Source organism: Stenella coeruleoalba (assembly GCF_951394435.1).
Source record: "Stenella coeruleoalba genome assembly, chromosome: 9".
Lineage (NCBI taxonomy): Eukaryota > Metazoa > Chordata > Mammalia > Artiodactyla > Delphinidae > Stenella > Stenella coeruleoalba.
Genome location: NC_137155.1, coordinates 88,688,770 through 88,709,841, shown reverse-complemented (window position 1 = coordinate 88,709,841; position 21,072 = coordinate 88,688,770). Strand labels below are relative to the sequence as shown.

The window sequence follows — 21,072 nt, the reverse complement described above, 5'->3', positions numbered from 1 at the left end:
ACAGCATCAGATTCCAAAGGTTAAAGGTTCTGTCACACAAGACTGCCCCTCCCTCACTTAGGATGCCAGTGGCAAGTCCAGGTTGTCGCCTGTGTTTCTGAACTACAGGCTATAGATCAGAGGTTCCAACACTCCTCCTCCTTGAGTTCAATTCATTTGCTAGAGTGGCTCACAGAACTCAGATAAACATTTTACTTACTAGATCCTCAATTTTATTATAAAAGGAACTCAGGAACAGCCAGGTAGAAGAGAGGCATGGGGTAATGTATGAGGGAAAGGGCAGGGCCTGGAGGTTCCATGCCCTCTTCACGTGCACTACTTTCCCTAAAACCTGCTCACCAACCCCGAAGCTCTATGAATCCTGTCCTTTTGTGTTTTTGTTTTTTGCATTTTTTTTTTTTTTTTTTTTTTTTTTTTAGGGAGGCTTCATTACGTAGTTATGCTTAATTAAATCATTAGCCACTGGCAACTGATTCAACTTCCAGCTCCTCACTCCTCCCCAGAGGTTGGGGTGAGAGGTTCTAAAAGTTCAAAACCTCTAATCATATGGTTGGTTCCCTGGCAACCAACCCTGTCCTAAGTTTGCCTAAAAGGGCTTTCCAAAAGTCACCTCATTAACGTATCAAAAGATATCTTTATAGCTCTTAGCACAAAAAATTCCAAGGGTTTTAGGAGTTCTGTGCCAGAAATGACAAAGACCAAATATATATTTCTTATTATAAATCACGTCACACCCCCAAACAAAGAAGACAGTCCTCTAGTCTTAGATGAGATAGTTACTTCTCCTTCAGAAAAGAGCCATTTGAATGTTTTGCTTTTGATCAATGTTTGCTCACAGTTTGTCATGTTTGGATTGATGGTGATGATTTTGTTTGTTTTGGGACATTATTTCCATCATGTAGATTTTTGAGTACGATAAGTAGAAAAGATAATCTACGCAATACAATTTTTTCTTCTGTAATTTTAAAATGTATTTAACTTACAAGAGGTGCTTAAGTGGGAAGAGTTCTCATAAATGTCAGCAAGAATATGAAGAGATCAGAAAGGGGAAACCTAGATAAACAAAGAAATTCTACCCGAATACAGAAAGTTTTGAAATGTGCGAAACTTGTGAATCCTTTCATATTCCAAAAGCAAGTCTTTCTGCATCTTGGTTTGAGAAGGTTCTCTGCCGCTCCAAGCAAGAAAAGAGAGAAATGATAAAGCCAGTTTCTAAAGCAGATACCGTTGCTCAAGATAGTAAGCAACAGTATTATTAAGCTGTGATGAGAAATGCCTTTGTATGGTGTCACTCTGTACTGTTTACCGTACTGGTCCCTTGGCTAATCAAATTCAAACTAACATATTAAATTAGCCTAACATTAATCTCAAGGAAAAGTCCAGAGATAAATTACTGAAGAGGGCATTTAAATGAAGGGGGACACTTGAAGATTATAGCGGGCAGGGCATATAAATAAAGGCAAGGATGATTACATTCTCTTTTAAGCAAAGATCATGGAAATCTCTATTTGCTTGAGTTATGGCAAAAATCAATTAGTCTATAACTGGAAATTTTTTTTCTGTCAGACTGTACCAAGCCTAGGGGAAATCATTATGTTTGACATCACTAATAAAATAGATAGTTTTTCAGCCAGTATTTAGTTTTCTCCAAATAATATAATCTCCAGAAAATCATCCATCAGTAGAAAGGCCTGCATGTCTCCCATGTATAGATTTCTATCTGGTGTCACAGAAGAGAAAAATCCAAGTGAAATAATTAGAAAGAGAGACAATGGGTGTGTGCCTTAGTGGAGAATCAGATAATATTACCAGAAAAAGAGTGATTTGGGAGCTACATGGCCCAGGTTTGATTTCTTCACCACTCACTCTGAGACCCAGACAGGCTCCTTAATCTCTGTGGGTCTCAGTTGTCGGAAGTGTAAAAACTTTAAAATGGAGTTTACAATATCTCCTTCCTAACACTTTTGTGAGAAGTTAACAATATAGAGTTTATGTAAATTCCAATTATATCGTGGCAGTGGATAATTACTTGATATATCATAGTTATAGACAAGATGACAGTGAACTTTTTAAAAAGGTAATTCCATGACAATAATTCTTATTAATCAGATTGTCAGTTAATATACCAACACATATTAATCTGTGTAAGACCACTCCCCCATCATCTTCCACCCTCCATACCTCTCTGGCAGGAGCAAAACAGGACCCAAAGCTCTGCACGCTCCTAACAAGATGCCTACCCCTCCCTTCCCAGCAACCCAGTCCTGATTGCCTTAAAATCACCAACACCAAGATCACTGTGCACTTTACAACTGTTTCCCTCAGTCATAAAGAAACTCACAATCCCAGGTTATCCCTGAACCTCCAACTCTAATTCCCTAGAAATTCATTCTGCCTCCTCTTTCTCTGTAACTCCCCAAACCCATCCACTCTTTACTCTGGAAATTCAGTCAGCCATCAGCAAAATTCGCCATATTCTCCACCTGTTTTCTGTATTTCCCTTTTCAACTTCCTCTACTGAAATCTGACTTTCCCGGCAGCCCTAACGATTAATGTATGTTTTGTCTTTCATTCCCTCCCTATCACTGGAACTCTGTACTCTTTGCTTCTCCTAGAACATCCCTCTTCTTTTCTCCCTAAAACAAAAATTTTTAAAACGCAAAACAAACTTTGAATCTCCTGTAGTTAAACTAGACTACCACCTCTCTCCTTGCTATAATCATTAATCATTGCCAAAGTGTCACTTGTGCTGTTCCTTGAAGATTTTAGCTCTTGGCTGACTGTCACTTTCTGCAACAATATACTTGGGACAATCCTTCATGGTTTAAATTTTCAAGTAAATGCTTATTTCAAAACCCAGACTCTTAATTTTTAATTCTCTAAAATGAGTTTATTCTCCACCCTACCACAGCCATAACTTCATGGTTATATCTCAGACTTTCTCATTACCAAAAACTACAACCCCTCAAATCTAATTTTTAACATCCCACTCTCCATCCAGCATTTCCCATCTTTCGAGCTCCTTCTATCCAGTGCCTCAACTTGTATAATTCTTCAACCCCATCAGAACCTATAAGCCATTAATCCTGCCTCCTCTTCACTGCCCTTTTTTCCCTCAGTCTTTTACTTCCCTCTCTAACCAGATGAAATATCATGGTCTAAATTATAATCACTCCTTGCATTCACATGCAATCTTTTGTCCCCTTCTTTACTCAGCATTACTTGGTTAAATCAGGTGCTTTTGTTATTTTGCAGGTGAAAGTGGCCAGAGAAAATTACAGGCACACTGACTAGTCTTACATTCAATACGTATTCACTACCCTCAAATGGACCCTTCGTGGCAACCCTCCTACACTTCCTAACAGACAACTATTTCACAAGTTATTCTCTTCACACCCATAACTCCTCCTCCACGATATTTATGTTTAGCTGATGGCCTAGCTTCTCTTTCCCTAAGAAAACAGAAGAAATCAAGGAGGATTTCCACAATTTCTCACAATATATCTATCCACCCACCTATATCTATTTCCTGCTTTCCTCCCTGTTATGACAGTTGAAATGTCTAAAACCCTAGCTGAGGCCTCCCATTTCACCTCTTGGTAACATTCCATCCTCTTTCATCCACTCAAAAACATCATCCCAGCAATTCTCTTTTCCTCCTGCAGTATCAACTTTCCCTTCACTGGAGCAACACTCCAGTGAGCATGCAAACCTACTATAATTTCTACTACCTTAAAAAATAATTTTAAAAACCTCTTTTTAACCCCTAATCCTCTTTCATTTATCAACTCATTTCTATGATATTTTTAAAAGAAAAAATTTATAAAAAAGAGCTGTCTCTATCTACTGTCACCAATTTCGAATCTTCCTTGTCTCACACAAGGTTAAATCAGGGTTAGCTCCCCCAAAACACCATTAAAACTTTCAAAGACAGCAATGACCTCTTTTTGCCAAGTTCAGTGGTCACTTTTCAGTCCTCCTCTCACTTGACCTATCATCAGGATGCCACATTTCAATACACAGTAACTCCCTCCTCTAACTACTCAAAAGAAAATGAGTCATCCAAGTCTTCTCTGCATCCTTCAAACCCTACATCCAATTCATCATTAGATCTTTCAGCAGTTCTTTCAAAATAAATCTGGAATCTAACTTACCACATCCAAGGCAGCCACCAGAGTCCATGCTATCATCATCTGGGGCTGGATAACTGGTGTGACTTGCTGACTGTCTCTTAAAGTAAGCTATAGCATGGGTCATCACACTACTGCCTGCAGGTCAAATCCAGCCAGAAGACTGTAACACACAAGTCAAGAATCATTTTTATGTTTTTAAGAGGGAAACAGAAGCAGGAGCAGACGTGGAAGAGGAGAAAGAGGAAGAGGGAGAAGGAGAAAGAGGAGGAGAGGAAGAGAAGGAGGAGCAGAAGGGACAGGAGGAGGAGAATACACTCTAGAGACCTTATGCACCCTGCAAAGCCAAAAATATTTACTATCTGGTTCTTATTTGCCACCCCCAGACCTACACTAGCTGTCTCTAAATCTCTCACCTCCTCTACTTTAGCCATATGAATATTCTTGCTTTTTCTGTTTTGTCAGTATTTCAGACATGCCTCTGTCTCAAGGCTTTTGCATTAGGTATTCCCAATGCTACACCTTCCCCAGATAACCACATATGGATGGGCATCTCCTCCTACTTTGGGCCTTCATTCAAATGCCACCTTCTCCAGGAGACCTTTGTTGATACCCCCTTTTGAAACTGCAACACTTCTCCTCCTTAGCACTTCCTATTTCCCTTCTCTGCTTCATTTTTCTCTAGAGCTCTTATCACTGTTGGTTCTCAAACTGGCCTCCATACAGGGAGGGCAAGAAGAGACCAAAGAAAGAGACAGAGTACTCCCGATTGGTAGGCAGAAGTTCTAGTCACCAAAGGAACTTACTTACAAGGCTTGTCTTGGGTGCCACGAGATGAGTAGACTCCACATTCACCGCCAGAATCTTAAAAGTTTACGTAGAGGCTTTAAGAGGGTTCAGTCACGTATACAGTCCAGATGGTCCCAACCACACATTACTCTCTCAAGGCTGAGTCCTCGAAAATGGCTCTGACTGTGGGAATGGTGGACAGAGCATACATTCCAAGCACAGGGCAGGGGGTCAGGAGCCTCCGATTGCCTGGGTCCAGCTCACGGGTTAACCAGGGGTCAAGTCCTCTCAATGACTCCTCCAACAACTATTTAGCATACTGTATATTTAACTCATGTTTCATTGACTGTCTACCCCCAACTGCAATGTTAGATCCATGAGAACAGGGATGTATGCTCAATTTATTCACAGCTATGTACCCAGCATAATGGCATTGCCTCACACATAGTAGGGGCTCAAAAGGTATCTGCCGAACCAAAGAAATCATATATGGTAAACTGCAAGTTTTGGGTCATATAAATATGCATATTCTCTACAGTCTTGCGGGTAAGGTAAAACTGCCAATGTTCCCCCTTTATTTGCAATATATTCTGGTTGTGTTTGTTTTTATCATCCCAAGACTCATTCTAGTATTTACCTAAGCTGAACCCAGTATAAGAGGCAAGCATTCTCAGTGGGGATAGACAAGAGTAGAATGTTTTATTATGCCTTTAAGTAACGGCTTCTCTTTGTCTAATCTTCTAACAATAAATTGATCCTGTTCTATTTATATATCTCTCTGCTTTTGTCTCCTGTTTATTTCCTCTTGATTTCTTCATTTTAAAAATATTTATAAAAGAGAGAGAATAAAAGAACTAAAGGTAAAAAAAAGATGACGCTTTATATTCTAAGTTAAAGATTCAGACTTACAAACCAGGAAATAAAAAGAGTAAGTTAACGAAAGAGTAAAAGATCAGAAAAGTGAGCCTGCAGGCCATTCCCATTCAACGATGGTGCTGGCATGGATGATAATGCTGGAATATGGGGCTTAAAAAGAATGTTAGCAAGGTCATCATGGAAAGCTTGATTCTCATACCAACCAAGTAAAACCCATTATTTTCATTCATGATCATCAACTCAATTATAGATATAAATAAAAAATCAAGTATAAACCAACTTAAATTTGTGCTCACTTCTATAACAATCATCAAAGCACACGCTCTACTGATGACGAATTTATCACCAGCAAAACTCACTAGAGTCTCTGGGAAAAATAAGACGGAATCCAGATGATAAGGTCTAACCTCTTGTTTTGTGCTTAGTTTAGTTCCACTTGCCTTTAGGGGGCCATGGGCAGAGACCTCGCATCTAACACGTTGGATTAGTTTCCAGCAGAACCGCTGCCCCCCACACCTCCATTCAAGATGCGGCAGCGGTCAGGGCAGAGACGCACCCAGCACTTTGGTCTGAAAAGCCGTGAACGAAGTGACAGCCCCTCCCTCCACAGATGACAGGACGGGTAACAAAGATCAGCAAAACTTGGGAGAACAAGTTGCACAAGCAAAAGAACATGCCTAGTGGAGTCTGACAGGAACGGTGCCCGGCTGAGATCAGCCAGTTCCCAGGATGAGCTGACATGGGGCACATTTCACTCTTTCAGCTCTTGCTCAGACTTGGGAGAACCTAAAATTCAGGAACTTGTAGGGAGGAGAGAAGCCTGGCTAACTTTTGGTCAAGACAAAGCAGAGGGTATGAAATGCGCAGTAGAGAACATTCAGTCATCGGGGATGACAACATTCTCTGTTCCAGCAAATGTGGTTCCTCTATTCAGAATTGGACCACGATGGACAGGGACTACTTGGTAGTTTTGGGGGGTTTTTTTGCAGTACGCGGGCCTCTCACTGTTGTGGCCTCTCCCGCCGCGGAGCACAGGCTCCGGACGCGCAGGCTCAGCGGCCATGGCTCACGGGCCCAGCCGCTCCGCGGCACGTGGGATCTTCCCGGACCGGGGCACAAACCCGTGTCCCCTGCATCGGCAGGCGGACTCTCAACCACTGCGCCACCAGGGAAGCCCACTACTCGGTAGTTTTATGGACCAAACCCAATTTTACTAACACCAGCTCCTCCTGCATCCAACCCTTTCCCTATGCGGAAAGCACTCCCTTTGAACACTGTCCCCAGTAAAGCTCATGAACAATTCCTGGGACACAGAAACAGAATCTGGGTAATAAAATAAAGTCTAACCTTTTTTTTCCTCTTTGTGCTTCCTAGTTTCACTCGCTCATTTGGTGCCGGGGTCAGAGGCCTCACACCGGTCTCTTCAGACCAGAGTCCCTAGTGCAAAATGGCTGCCGCCACCTCAGCCAGGCGGGCTGTGTGCAGAACCTCGGCGCACGGCACTCAATTCAAGATGGCAGCAGCGGGCCGTGTGCAGAGACACTGCACCTGGCACTGCAATCTGGAGACCAAGCAGCACAGCTGTGCCGCCCGCGAGAGCTCTGCCCTCTCCTCACTGCCGTATCCCTATAAAACAGCCCCGCCCACGGCCTGTCAGGAGAGCATGCGCTCTAGAGCAGGAGCTTGTGCCTCTCCATTCTCTGATCAACGAATAAAACTTCCTTATGCTTCAGAACTGAACTCCATCTCCTTCTACTGGTGCGAGGGACACCAGGCAGGAGGACCCTTATTGGGGACTGACTCGAAAGGATCAGTAACAAATGTACAGACACATCTTTGACACAAATTTCAGGACAATAAATTATCAACGCATCTCAGATTTCTGAGGCTCCTTTTCATTCATAATCTCACTAATTAATTTCCCTACTTTCCATTCCTATGAAGCAAAATTCTCCTGGCCTGCCCTGGTTACATTCTCTTTTAAGTGATTCTAATTTTTGTCCAGTAATGTCAGAGGCTGTCACTGTCAACAGTCATCAGGAAACAGATGACAAACCAAAATTAGGCAATTTGAGGTGAGTTTAATAAAGGCCCGTTTTCAAAGATACGGGCAAGGTTCAGGGGGAAAAAATGCAATGATGCAGGACCCCAGGGTTATGAGATCAGGCACCGCTTTTAGGACTGGAAAACAAAAAGGACAGGAGTAATAACAGAACTTGGAGAGAGTGCTCTACAGAGGGCCACCTAAGAGGAACTGTGACCTTCAGTAGAGAAGGTCACATGGGGAACCGGCAAGAAGTTCCTTCCAGCCTCTGGATCTCTTGCTGGTGCCTCCCATTGACAAAATCCAACCAGAAACCTTAGGACAAAAGAAGACTGCTGACAGAGTCTACACAGGTCATTGTCCCAGGATGTTGAATTGGAAAAGAGTGGAGAATGAATCTGGAGCATTAAATGTCATCATTGGTTAATTGCAATCTGAGTCAATTAAATACTTTTCACAGACAGTTCCCAGATCAAGCAAAATTTACTCAGGATCACAGAGAAAGAATTAGCATGTTAAAAGGAACAGCATATAGCTTTCAGTTCATATTGCAAAAGGCACTTAATATGTGGGATCAGATTCTCATTCCAGGTAAAATCCTGGGAGGATTTCTGTAATTTTTTCAGGTTAAAAGTTAATCATGACTATGTTCATAAATTTGTCAAACAGCATGACTAACAGGGCCTAAGAATCTTTATTAAATAAACCTCATTCCTTTGCATCTACAACACAAACTCAGTGGGTTTCTGAACTGGAATAACAACTCCCTCTCTGTTCCTTTGCTCCTTCCAACCTTGCTCTGTCCCTGCTCCCATTCCAGGTCACTGTTCAGCATACTAATGCCAAGCCTGCTTTTACCCAAAGTGCCTGTTTCGTATGCTGTCATATATATACTGCCAGTTGGATCTCAGCCAGTGGAATTAAATGAAATGGCTTTCTGTCAGACTGAATACTAATTATGTCTTCATGCTGAAGCTAGGTCTGCATAATGACATCATTTGCAACTAGGCTGGAGGTTGAAGCTCAGATAGAGTTTGCTCTGATATTTATGGATGTAAGCAAAGTGGGTCTCTGCTGTTCAGTCTACCTGTTTTGTGTGGGATTCTTTGCTTGTTTGATAGATTTAGCTTTGGAAATACACGGTCTTCTCTGGGCGACATTGTGGATTAAGTAAATTTTTCATTGCCTAAGTCAGTTGTCAAGACTTCAAACCCACAACTCAGTTCCCTAGGGAAGACTTCGGTACACTTTTTCTTTTTTTTTTGGTATTGTCAAGAGCCTGAGATCCCCTTCAGGTAACGAGTATATGCTCAGCATGATAAAATATCTGATTTTCTGAGGCAGCATGGTTTACATCTATTGGTAATTCTCAAAACTTTCCCATTTTGCACACTGTCTGCACCTTGACCTCATCAGCCTGTCAGAAATAATAATATCCTTCACCCTTCAAATGATGCTTATGTGTCTTACAGCATTTATTGTGTTCAATTAGCTAAATTACTCGCAAATCCATGTTTTGATGATAATGAGCAGAATCCCTCTGAGGCCCTCATTTTTCTCTTGGATTTTAATGGCCTTTTTATAGGAATAACTTTCCGCATGGGAATAAAAAGACAAGGAGCAGCCTAATGTTAAGCAATGCCCACTGGGAAGAAAAGTTTAGGTCAGGAGAAGACCCATGGTGTCCATTCAGTTCAATACGTGCATAACAGAGTCCTTTCTAGTTTAAGGCATCTTGCTAGGTATACGATGTCTAGAAAGACTAACATATGTGAATCCTATGTCCCAACGTCTTGTAATTATATGGAATCATGGAAAGAGAATCAAGCAGGTTGCTAAGAGTTATCATTTTTAGGTCAATCTGTATTAATAGAGGTGTGTAGCCTTGGCAAACAATTTAACTCTTGCAGCTATTGAATAATGGGAATATAATAGATGATCACAGGTTTATATAGGGCCTAAAATTATCTTCTCAGGCTATAATAGGCTTGTATTGAAATAATTCTTTTAAACTCTAAAGAATTTACTGTTATTATACAAACATAATTGCTTCCTATTGCTGTCAGAGAGCAGCCATTATCCCTTAGCATCATGACATGTTCTACTGATTTTTAGAGTGGCAGTAAACAGAGTGAGGAACTCAAGACACTGGTGATTTTTAACATAAATATTTGGCCTACGATTTGAAAATCCTTTTTCCCAATGAGTAATCTGTACTGCTCAACCAGCCCACAAATATCCCTTATATGGCCCATATCTATATTTAACTGAAAGGAAGTTTATGTTACTTTCCACTTTATTATGTAGAAGCAGGCAAGAAGCACAGTCAAACAAGCAAATGTCAACAAGGTTCAAGGCAGTGAAATACAAAGTCTGGGAACTCTGAGGTCAAATCTCTAGACCAGTGCCCAGGGCAAATCAGTGACAATCTACCACTGACTCTTTTCTCAAAAATTCCTTTCTTATGTTTGCTTTTGCCACTATAGCTACAAGGCATGACTATAGGTGACCCTCCTGAAATTGAAAAAGCTCTGACCTTTTTAAGTTCACGTTCTGATGCACTCAGGGAAAAAAATCATGTTCACTTTTGTAGCTGTGTTGGATAGTAATCCATCATGAGAGTGACCATGAGGAGGTTTTTAATTATACCATGTATACTTGGTTTGGTATAGTAGCTTTTTTTCTTAAAATTGGGAGACTGGGATTGACATATATACACTAATATGTATAAAATGGATAACTAATAAGAACCTGTTGTATAAAAAAGTAAAATAAAATTCAAATATATATATATATATATATACTTCAGAGTTTTAAAACCCTTAGGTTCACTGGATTTCCTGAAAGAGGGGCCGAGATGCTGACCAGAGCTAATAAGCTCCCTGAATCTTGTACAAATATGCTATGTACAGCTGTGTTTTCTTCTGGTGTCCATGCCATAAAAGGAAGTTTTTAGAAATGAAAATATCTTCCAGAGAGAGTTAGCCAGCACATAGGAAGAAAGATCAAATGGGCAATGGCTCATTATCAAAGCCTATCTGAAAACATGACTCACCTGCAAATATTTCAAGATCCAACAAATAGAAATAAAAAGGTCAGAGTAAGGAAAATCTTTCTGATCCTTTGTGCTGTCTTATGATGGCATGACCTCTTTGGGAAAACATGTTTCCCTTCCACACTGCTCCAAAAATAATTTAAGGTGGTATTCAAGGATAAATAGAATGTTGGAGAGTTATATGAATTAAGTGTAGACAAGAATACATAGGAGATAGTAGGCTCCTAGTGGTTCCATGATCATATGTCAGGGTGGTGTAGAAGGAACTTACATATAGAAGGTTGAAGTAAACAATTCAGTAGAGTCACTTAATCTTAGTGTTAAAAGTGAGTTAACCTCTGCACCAAATTTCTTACCCAAATGCAGAAAATCTTTCTTCAATAATTCTGATACAAGATAATCAATACTGGATTTTGCTGTTTGGTGTCACCCTTTCTGATCAGTACTTCCTGGGGAAGTACTGTTCTGTTGGAGAGAGAACCAATTTTGATAAAATTCTTTAAATAGAGCTAATATCTAGCTCTCTTTAACTTCTCTTCACTATTCTGAGCTTTATAGCCGCTGGAATGGCCCAGGTGAAGCCTATTCCTTTGTAACATCAGCCCTTCCAAGTAACTGGAGGCAGCTATTACGCTCCCATGAATCTTCTCTTGCACAACTATTAAGAACTTGGGTTTTGAAGCCAAATAGAGTTGGGTCTGAATCCTGTACTCAAAACACAATAGCAAAAAACAAAACAAAACAAAACCATGATAGCTTTTGTTTTTGGATAAATTACTTAAATGCTCTGAGTCTGTTTCCTCAGTTTTAAATGGGAAAATAATATTTACCTAAACAGGTTATTGTGAACGTTTTTTAAAAAACGGTATAGGGGCTTCCCTGGTTGGCGCAGTGGTTAAGAACCTGCCTGCCAATGCAGGGGACACAGGTTCCAGCCCGGGTCCGGGAAGATCCCACATGCCATGGAGCAACTAAGCCCGTGTACCACAACTACTGAGCCTGCTCTCTAGAGCCCGTGAGCCGCAACTACTGAGCCCACGTGCCACAACTACTGAAGCCCTCATGCCTAGAGCCTGTGCTCCGCAACAAGAGAAGCCACTGCAGTGAGAAGCCCGTGTACCGCAATGAAGACCCAACGCAGCCAAAAAAAAAAAAAAAAAGAATAAATAAAATTTAAAAATATTTTTTAAAAAATGATATAAATTAAGAACATTAAATAAGCATAATCTTGGTGCATAATATATGTTCAATAAAGTTCCTCTCATTTCATCTTCAGAATCTGATATTTTCCTTCAGAGGCCTATATTCTAGATTATCATATCACGATCTATTAAGTTCCCTATAATTTTAAATTCTAGAGGATACCAAATCTTTTTATAGGTGAGAGGTAGATATTTACATCAGTGGTTTTCGACTTTGTGTGATTCAACATCTCTTTTTACAGTAAGTAAATATTTTGTAATGCTCTCTTTCTATCCTGGAAAAACACTAATAGAAAATTTATCTACAAAAGTAATTTCAAAAAATTAATATCCTAAGTACATTGTAAATGAGACATTTTTAAAGTGATATATAATAAAATAATGTGTGCTTCAATATGTAAATGTTTTCACAAGACTACAATGGCAGACCTAACAGAAAAGAGATTGTAGCACCTACACATATATCTCCATAAATGCACCCGTTTCAAATGCCAGCTGATACAGGAGCAAATAGTGTGGCTACCAATGACATAATTTTCTGAAATTGTAAACAGCCCCTGGTAAAGTTCTGAATAAAAACCAAAGAACGATCTTCCCTTTGACATATAGTAGTTATACACCTGGAAAATTAATACCCTGCAAAAATACTTTAAGATTTTAAACTATGTGAAATTAGGTTTTAAGCTTAGATGATTATAAATAATTTTTATTTATAATAATATCCTGTAGGATATTTGAAAGTCATAGATGATATAGGACAATTCCTAGAAGGTTTGACCTGTCTCGGGCAGTGTAGTATGTCACGCATTGCTGGCTAGTAATGCTCACCATACCAAAAGCACTAAGACAATTAAAAAAAAAAAATACACACACAGATTCCCAAAACACCTCCACTAAGAGTCAGTGTTTGAAGGGTACCAGGTCTATCTATACTACTATTCTTTATCTGAGCCATTTTTCAGGAGCAGCTATGTTATCATTTTGGTGACCTATCTGGCAAGTTGTAAATTTTGAACCAGTGCCACTTCTTTCAGGAATGTCCTTGATTTTACCCCTTAAAATCAGCTGTGTCTCTCATACTGAGGTAATTTACATTAAAACCAAATTCTGCATCTGCCATTTATTTTTGCTAAATTTCATTTTCTTTGTTTCACTTTATCTTTTCAGTCTACCATTTTGGATCTTGATTCTGACATACTATATTATCTCGCCCTGGTTTTCATCACCTGAAAATTAGATAAGTACTTTTCATCTGTCTTTATCCAAGTCGCTACTGAAAATGAGAAATATGACACAATGAATGACACACTTTATGGAACTTGACTAGAAATTTCCCTCTGTGTTGACAGAGCTCATTAAACGTCACCCTTTTATTAATAAGTATATAGCTAAAAGGGATCCATGAGACACATTGGCAATAGGCTTGCTAAATCTAAGATAAATTATGTCTACAGTATTTCTCTTCCATGTGAAATTAGTAATATTACTAATATTACACTCCACTTCTAATTTTAGGGCAAAATGCATACTCAGTGAGCCTTAAGTGGTAATAATGCACCTTTCTAAGTCACTGCACATGCCTGAGTTTAATAGTAAGAATTCTGACATAAATATGCACAATTTTACAACATTACTGTATTAGTTTAGTTGCTATAACAGCTAGACTCAAATCCCAGCTGTGAGTTCTGCTTCACTTCTGATTCAGGCAGCCAAATTAACCTAGGTCATCTTCAATACATACGTCCCATGCTCACCCTGAATATCAACAACCAACCAATAAAGCAAGGGAAAAGAGAGCAGAAAGTCATGTAGAAAGTTTTCATGCATTAGGTCAGAATGTGGCATATATCACTTCCGTCCACATTTTACTAGCTAGAACTCACCTGGTCACACCTAAGTTTAAGGAAGCCTAGAACATATAATCTTGCTGTCTGCCTAGAAGAAAAGGAAATGAATTTTGGTAAACTAGTAGCTGTCTCTGCCAATATCATTCTTAGAACTGTACTAGGTTTCCTGCTCTGAGCCCCCATGCCTCAGGTGTCCCCACATTTTGGAATGCCTTCCTGAAAATATTCTAAGTCACCCTCCTGTGCCTGGGACTAGCCAGGGGCAGCAGGGTTCTCTAGGCAGTGCATCTAGAGCCCAGACCCGGTGCCATGTGTGTCTCTTTCACTGGAAGCATCAATCTCAAAAATTTCTAAGTCCCATTCCAGCAGCTGGACCTACCAAGGCTAATAGTGCTTTCCAGGTGTGGTGTCCTGTGTACATACCAGAAGTTATGTGGGCTACAGTTTCTGCTTCTGTACTTCAGGGTATTCTTTGACTCTCTACCATGATTGTGGGGTTAACTGGATGTTCCAGTGAGATAGTGCTGACACACTGGTTTAGGATAACTTTTATCCAAGTCAGAATGCAGGACAAGCTCAGAGCTCGGGGCTACTAATGGTCTGCTGTCAGCCCTTGAAAATGGGTCCCGTGTGTAGGCCCCTGCATGGATTCTCACCCCTCTGTGTTGGACCTCCTCTTTATATAGTACTGAGGGCAGCATGGATGCCAGCAGCCAATTACTACTCTTGGGAGCCCCACCATCAGTACCCAACGAGGTCATCCACCTTCTCCACAGATTTTACATCATGTTCCAGGCAATCCATCAGGAGTGGCTGCAGCTAATTCCTCCAAAGGTGATGAGACCTTTACTCCACAATGCCATAGGGACCCTCTGATTAATGCCCTCTGGCCTCTAATCAATGTGGTAAGGCTGTGCCTTTCCGAGTCAGGCTTAAGCCGTGCTGGATGAGAGATGAATATTCCTGGCATGAATGGAATTATTCTTCTTGCTTTGAACAGTGAGTTCTTGCCTCTTTTCTCCACTGGTGGCAGTGTTTTAGAAGGCAGGGGTATGGGTGACACTGAATAAGATCACATTCTAGGAATGTAGTGATTATAGCCTAAAGTGTTCAAGAGAAGATATAGTTGGAGATGTGTTGTTTTATATTTCAAACAATAAATTTAACGTGACCAGAAAATGGATTATTGTTTTATATATTCCTTTATACTCTGGATAATATTTGCCTTTGTGTTCATCATCAGTGAAACGTAGTAATAGCTTTTGAGTCATTAGAAACCAATATTCATGGGCTGCACAGTGGAAGATGCAGCACCATGGGTAATGATGCAACCAGCATTAAATAAATGGCCTTAGGGAACTGCAGAAGCAACAAGATCCATATTGTTTCTATGCAAACAGAATTCTAAAAGCCATGGTATTGTGAGTATTAACAGCGTTACTACCTTTTTCTCTCAGTGGGAGATATGAAATTAGCCAGGAACGATGCATTTGACAATGGATTGCATTGACCCATAGATCAATTTGGGGAGTATTTTCATCTGAACAATTTTAATTCTTCAGATCTGTGACTATGGGATGTTTTTCTACTTATGTAGATCTATAATTTCTTTCAATGATGTTTTTAGTTTTCACTGCATGATTTGTTTCTTAAGTATTTTGTTTTTTGATGCTCTTTAAATGGAACTGCTTTCTAATTTGATTGTTCATTGCTGGTGTACAGAAATACAACTGATATTTGTATATTGATTTTGTGCCCTGCACTCTTGCTGGACTTGCCTGTTTTATGTTTAGTATGTGATAGTACTTGCTTCCAATGTTGAGCAGGCAGTTTGTAACTCTGCCTTATGAGACTTTTGGCCAGTGTTCTTGTTCTTACATGGAGGAGCAGGACTTTCAGAACACCTTACTCCACCAGTCTGGAAGTGAGATATCCACATGCACAGTGCCTAGAAAGAATCCAGACACACACAAAAATGCATACTATGTGAGCTCATTTATGTAATGTTCAAAGTCAGGCTTAAGTAATTATGGTATTAGAAGTCAGGATAATGATTTATCCTTTGGGGAAGCACCAGGAAGACTGCACAAAGGAGGGTCTCTGGTGCTTGTTATGTTCAGTAATCTGGATGCTGGTTACTCTGGTGTGCTCAATTACAATATTCATTATCTGTATACGTATGATTTGGGTATTTCTCTGTTTGTATATTACACTTCCATATGCATGATCAAGAGATTAGGGGGCTTCCCTGGTGGCGCAGTGGTTGAGAGTCCGCCTACCGATGCAGGGGATGCAGGTTTGTGCCCCGGTCCGGAAGGATCCCACATGCCGCGGAGCGGCTGGGCCCGTGAGCCATGGCCGCTGAGCCTACGCGTCCGGAGCCTGTGCTCCGCAACGGGAGAGGCCACAGCAGTGAGAGACCCGCATACCGCAAAAAAAAAAAAAAAAAGAGATTAGGGATATGTTTTTATGTGTTAGTGGGATAGGCAAGAGTCCTATAGATAGCTTCAGTGATATTTGAGAATGTTCTACTGCTGAAGTTGTTAGGTTGTTCATGCATGTTCTTTTAATAACGCATCAAATTATACATGCATGTAATAAAGATTCTTTAATGTGCATCCAATATTACACCATAAAATTTATTTAAAATACTATCAGCATTGTCCAATGGTCTTTAATAGACTTTGAGATTTAAATACTGCGTAGTTTTCCACCCTTTGTTTGGATATTTAGAGAACTTCCAATATTTTATTTTATAATGTTGCAAGTAGCATGCATATAAATTCTGAGTATACATCTGATGTTTCCTTAGGATATACTCCAAAAGTGGACTTAAGGGGTCAAAGTATATAAACATTTTAAATACTCATAAAATCAGATTGTACATAAAAATACATAAAATCAGATTGCTAGGAACGTTTTACAGATTAACTCTCCACTCTCCTCAGAAACACATGAGTGATATCACTTTTCTGCCTCCTATCAAACACTGGGATGAATACATACATAAAAAATATTAATATACTTATATAATAATATTTATGTATTTATTAAATATAATTTAATTGCAAGTTTTCAGTATGTTAAAGGAAGCGTGGTATTTCATTTTATTGTGTATCTCTGAGTAGCAGCTGTGTTGAATATTTTTCCATTTGTTTTATTTTTTATTAACTTCTTTTCTGACCTTATTTATTTTTATTTATATATCAGTGTTCCTATTATTCTTATTGATTTGTGAGCATTTCTGAACATTTCTAATTCTGTTTTCTAAAGTCTATGGTCCATATTTGAGTAAGCCTGATATTTAATTTTCTTTGATATTTTAACCTCAAATATTGTTTGAGCACATTTGCTAAGGTTTTGGCCACTTCCATCTCACCAAGCATCTTTTCACTGATATTCAGAATGATGTACAGAAGTGTTTTTCTCATGACTTCCTTTCCTTTCTTAAAATAAAAATTTCAGCCTCAATACCATGAAAGGTAATGGAGCTCTCACAGAGTTGTCTGTTGTGCCCCTTTTTGGGTTCTTTGCCTTTGAAGAAGATGCCAAGGGATGAAAGCAGAACTTTATGTGCTCCTGCAGCCTTCCTCCCTTCCTCAACAGTTATAGTATCAACATTCAAATCTGTATCAGAGATCATCAGAAGTAATCCCATCAAGACTTTTGTCCCTGTTTCTGTCAGTCACCATAGAAAATACAGGCTCCCCAGGTTCTCTCTCATCACGTGATTATGTTGCCTATATGGTTTATTAAGTCCCTGAATTGACCCAATCTCATATTCCACCCCAAATCCCAAACTGAGTCACTGTGCCCTCTGGACCACATGGTCATTCAATTGAAAAATCTCATGTATCCTCAACCTCTTCTGTGAACATCCTCCAAATGCAGTTGCCGCTGGGAATATTTCTCCCCATGAAATTCTTTCAAGGGGTGCATACAGATCACTGCTCTTCATTTCTCCTTAAAACCCACTCCTTTTTATAGTTCTCTACAGAAATTCATCACCTCAATCTTTGAAGATATAGTACATGGATCACCGTATCTATCCCCACCCCTCTCTAAAAACTTCTTCATAAATATCGATGCTTTTAATATACAGATTGATGATCATTCCAATACCTCAGCCTCTTCAATCATTGAACTCCTCTCCTGCGATGACCTTTGCCTTCAACCAGCCCCCACCACCAATTCCCATGGTTGAATTGCCTTGAAGTTGGCATGACCACTTACAGCATACTCTCTATTACCCAAATATCAAGCATCACCTTCTCCACTCACCACCTCCCACCTTTGCAGCTTACTCTTCCTGGTTCTCTCCTTCACCATGCTGGTATCATCCTTGCTTTCCCAGGTTAAATTTCAGTTCTGCCACCACAATCACACCCTGCATTCACTCTCAACTCTCATTTTCCTCTCTCCCCACTGAACGTGTATGGAAAATCCCCAATCTTGGTTCTAATGAACTCTTTATCTGTTTTTTTTTTTTTTTCCAGCTCCTGAGTGGCTAAGTCAGGTGGAAGAGACACAATCAATCTCATTTTAAAATCGTGAGCACTAATACCAAGTGGGACCAAGAAGTCACCTGCAATTCTGCAATATTTCCTCAAGCCGTTCAGTTTTTTACTCCTCTGGATAACGGTTTTCTACTTTTACTTTTGTCCTCAAGCCTTTAACCCCTTATAGTGAACTTCCTCATAATTAATCAAGTTATTTTTATTTCACAGAGAATACAGAAGCAATCAGAAAGTAATATCTTCAACATCTTCCAACCTGTACCTAATCCATTATAGTCTGTCTTCCACCCAACACAATAAATGAATTCTCCATAATCCTATCCAAGAAATTCCTCCTCTTCTACACTGGATACCATTATCTCTTCCTTACACAAGGGCATTCTCCTGAATTTGTGCCTTTCTCTCCTACATCATCTATTTTTACCTCTGAATCATTCCTAAAATATGTGAGTATGCTAAAATATGACCCATGTTAAAAAAGCAAACCAAAAACCTCTTTTGTCTCCACATTGCACTCCAGGTATCACCCCATTTCTTAGGGCTGGATGGGATGAAGAGATTGGGGAAGATGTGATAGCTAAAATAGTATGGAGCTTCTCTCTGAGGTGATGAAATATTTTAACATGTATCTGTGAATATAATAAAAGGTGAAGGTTGCATGTAACTGTGAATATAATAAAAACCATTAAATTGTTCACTTTAAATAGATGAATTGTATGGTATGTAAATTATATCTCAATACAGTTGTTAATAAAAGGCAAATAAAACAACTCCAATGAGATACCACTCCACACCCACTAGGATGGCTATAATCAAAAAGATATACAAAAACAAGTGTTGAGACTACATGGAGAAGATGAAACCCTCTTAACATTGCTTGTAGGAGTCTAAAATGGTGTAGCTTTGCAAAACATTTTAGCAGTTCCTCAATAAATTAAACACTGACTTACTACATAATCCAGCAATTCAACTCCCAGGTGCGTCCAAGAGAATCAAAACATACTTCCATACAAAAATGTGTTCACAAATGTTCATACCAGCATTATTCAGGGTAACCAAAATGTGGAGTCAACCCAATGTCCATCTTCTAATCAATGAATAAACAAAATGTGGTATATACATGCAGTTAAAAATTATCGAGTACTAAAAAGGAATGGAACACTGATAAATGCCAGAACATGGATGAAACCAGGAAACATTATGCTTCGTGAAAAAAATTACAGTCACAAAGACCACAAATTATATAATTACTTTTGTATAAAATGTCCAGAATATGCAACTTTGTAGAAAGTAAATTAGTGTTTGCTTTGAGTGGGATTAGAATGGAGAACACAGAGTGAATGAAAATGTGTACAGGGTTTCTTTTGAGAGATAAAAATGTAAAAGTAGATTGTAGTGATGACTGCACAACTGTGAATATATTCAAAACCATTGATTTGTATACTTTCAATGGGTGAATTATTTAGTATATGAAATACATGAGCAGTTTTAAAAAAACAGAATCAGAGAATATGTATTTTTTTAAAGTGCACACTTACCATGCTTAGTTCATCTTGAAGACTCTATTCCTTCAAATCATATCTTAGGTGTTGGGCTTGAAAATTAAAAATGGGGCAGAAATGATTAAAAGTACATTCACAAAGGAAAGAGAGAGAGAGAGAATGGGAGAACATAGAGAGGAGATAGTAAATCATTAGACAATTATTTTGAAGGGTTCTCATTTGGACTGTGTTGACTCTGCAGCTCAGCAAGGGGAGTAATTCCATGTTAACAATATTAAGTCTTTAAATTCATCAACATGAGAATTTTCCCCTTTATTTTTAGATCATCTTTAATTTCTCTCAACAATGTTATCTAGTTTTCATAATACAAGTTTTGTACTTTTTTGTTAAATTTATTCTTAAGTATTTTATTCTTTTTCCTGCTACTGTAAATGGAATAGTTTTATTAATTTCATTTTCAGATTGTTCATTAAAGTGTATAGAATACAATTGATTTTGTATATTGATTTTGAATCCTATAACCTTGCTCAGTTAGCTTACTAGGCCTCATAGATTTTCTACATTAAAGATCATACATTCTTCAAATAAATAGCTTTACTTCTTCCTTTCCATTTTGGATACGTTTAATTTCATTTTCTTTCCTAATTACTCTGTACAGAACTCTCAGTACAATGAAGTAGAGAGAGCAGGAATTCTTGTCTTGTTTACAGTCTTTGGAGAAAGCATCCAATCAACAATAAGTATAATGTTAGTTATGGGTTTTTAATAACATTTATCAAGTTAAACAAGTTCCCTTCTATTTCTAGTTTTTCTAGTGTTTTTATCTTGAAATGTGTTGGATTTTTTCAAATGCATTTCTCTTTCAGTTGAAATGATCATGTGCTTTTTGTTCTTTTCTCTTAATATAATGAATCACATTGACTTGCTTTTATACTATAAGCCAACCTTGGAACAACAGAAGATTATATATGAAACAGGTATTAGTCTGTAAAATATGCCGCAATGAATTTAAAAGGCCAGATAAAATCATAATTCAAAAAGAGTCATGTACCACAATGGTCATTGCAGCTCTATTCACAATAGCCAGGACGGGGAAGCAACCTAAGTGTA

At 38.9% G+C, this 21,072-nt stretch overlaps 1 protein-coding gene across 14 annotated transcripts in view; it reads right to left on the bottom strand.

Annotated features, from left to right (window-relative positions):
- The window catches only part of CHRM2 (cholinergic receptor muscarinic 2), an 800,456-nt gene that overhangs the window by 485,732 nt on the left and 293,652 nt on the right, over positions 1 to 21,072 (bottom strand). For 2 of the 14 annotated variants that reach the window (XR_013829692.1, XR_013829694.1), the window contains one exon: positions 13,980 to 14,031. The exons of 11 other annotated variants lie outside the window; for them this stretch is intronic. The gene's annotated coding sequence lies outside the window, so the exon portion shown is untranslated. Of the gene's footprint in view, positions 1 to 7,142; positions 7,534 to 13,979; positions 14,032 to 21,072 lie in introns of those variants that run through there. One more of the 14 variants, XR_013829703.1, reaches the window with a different exon arrangement.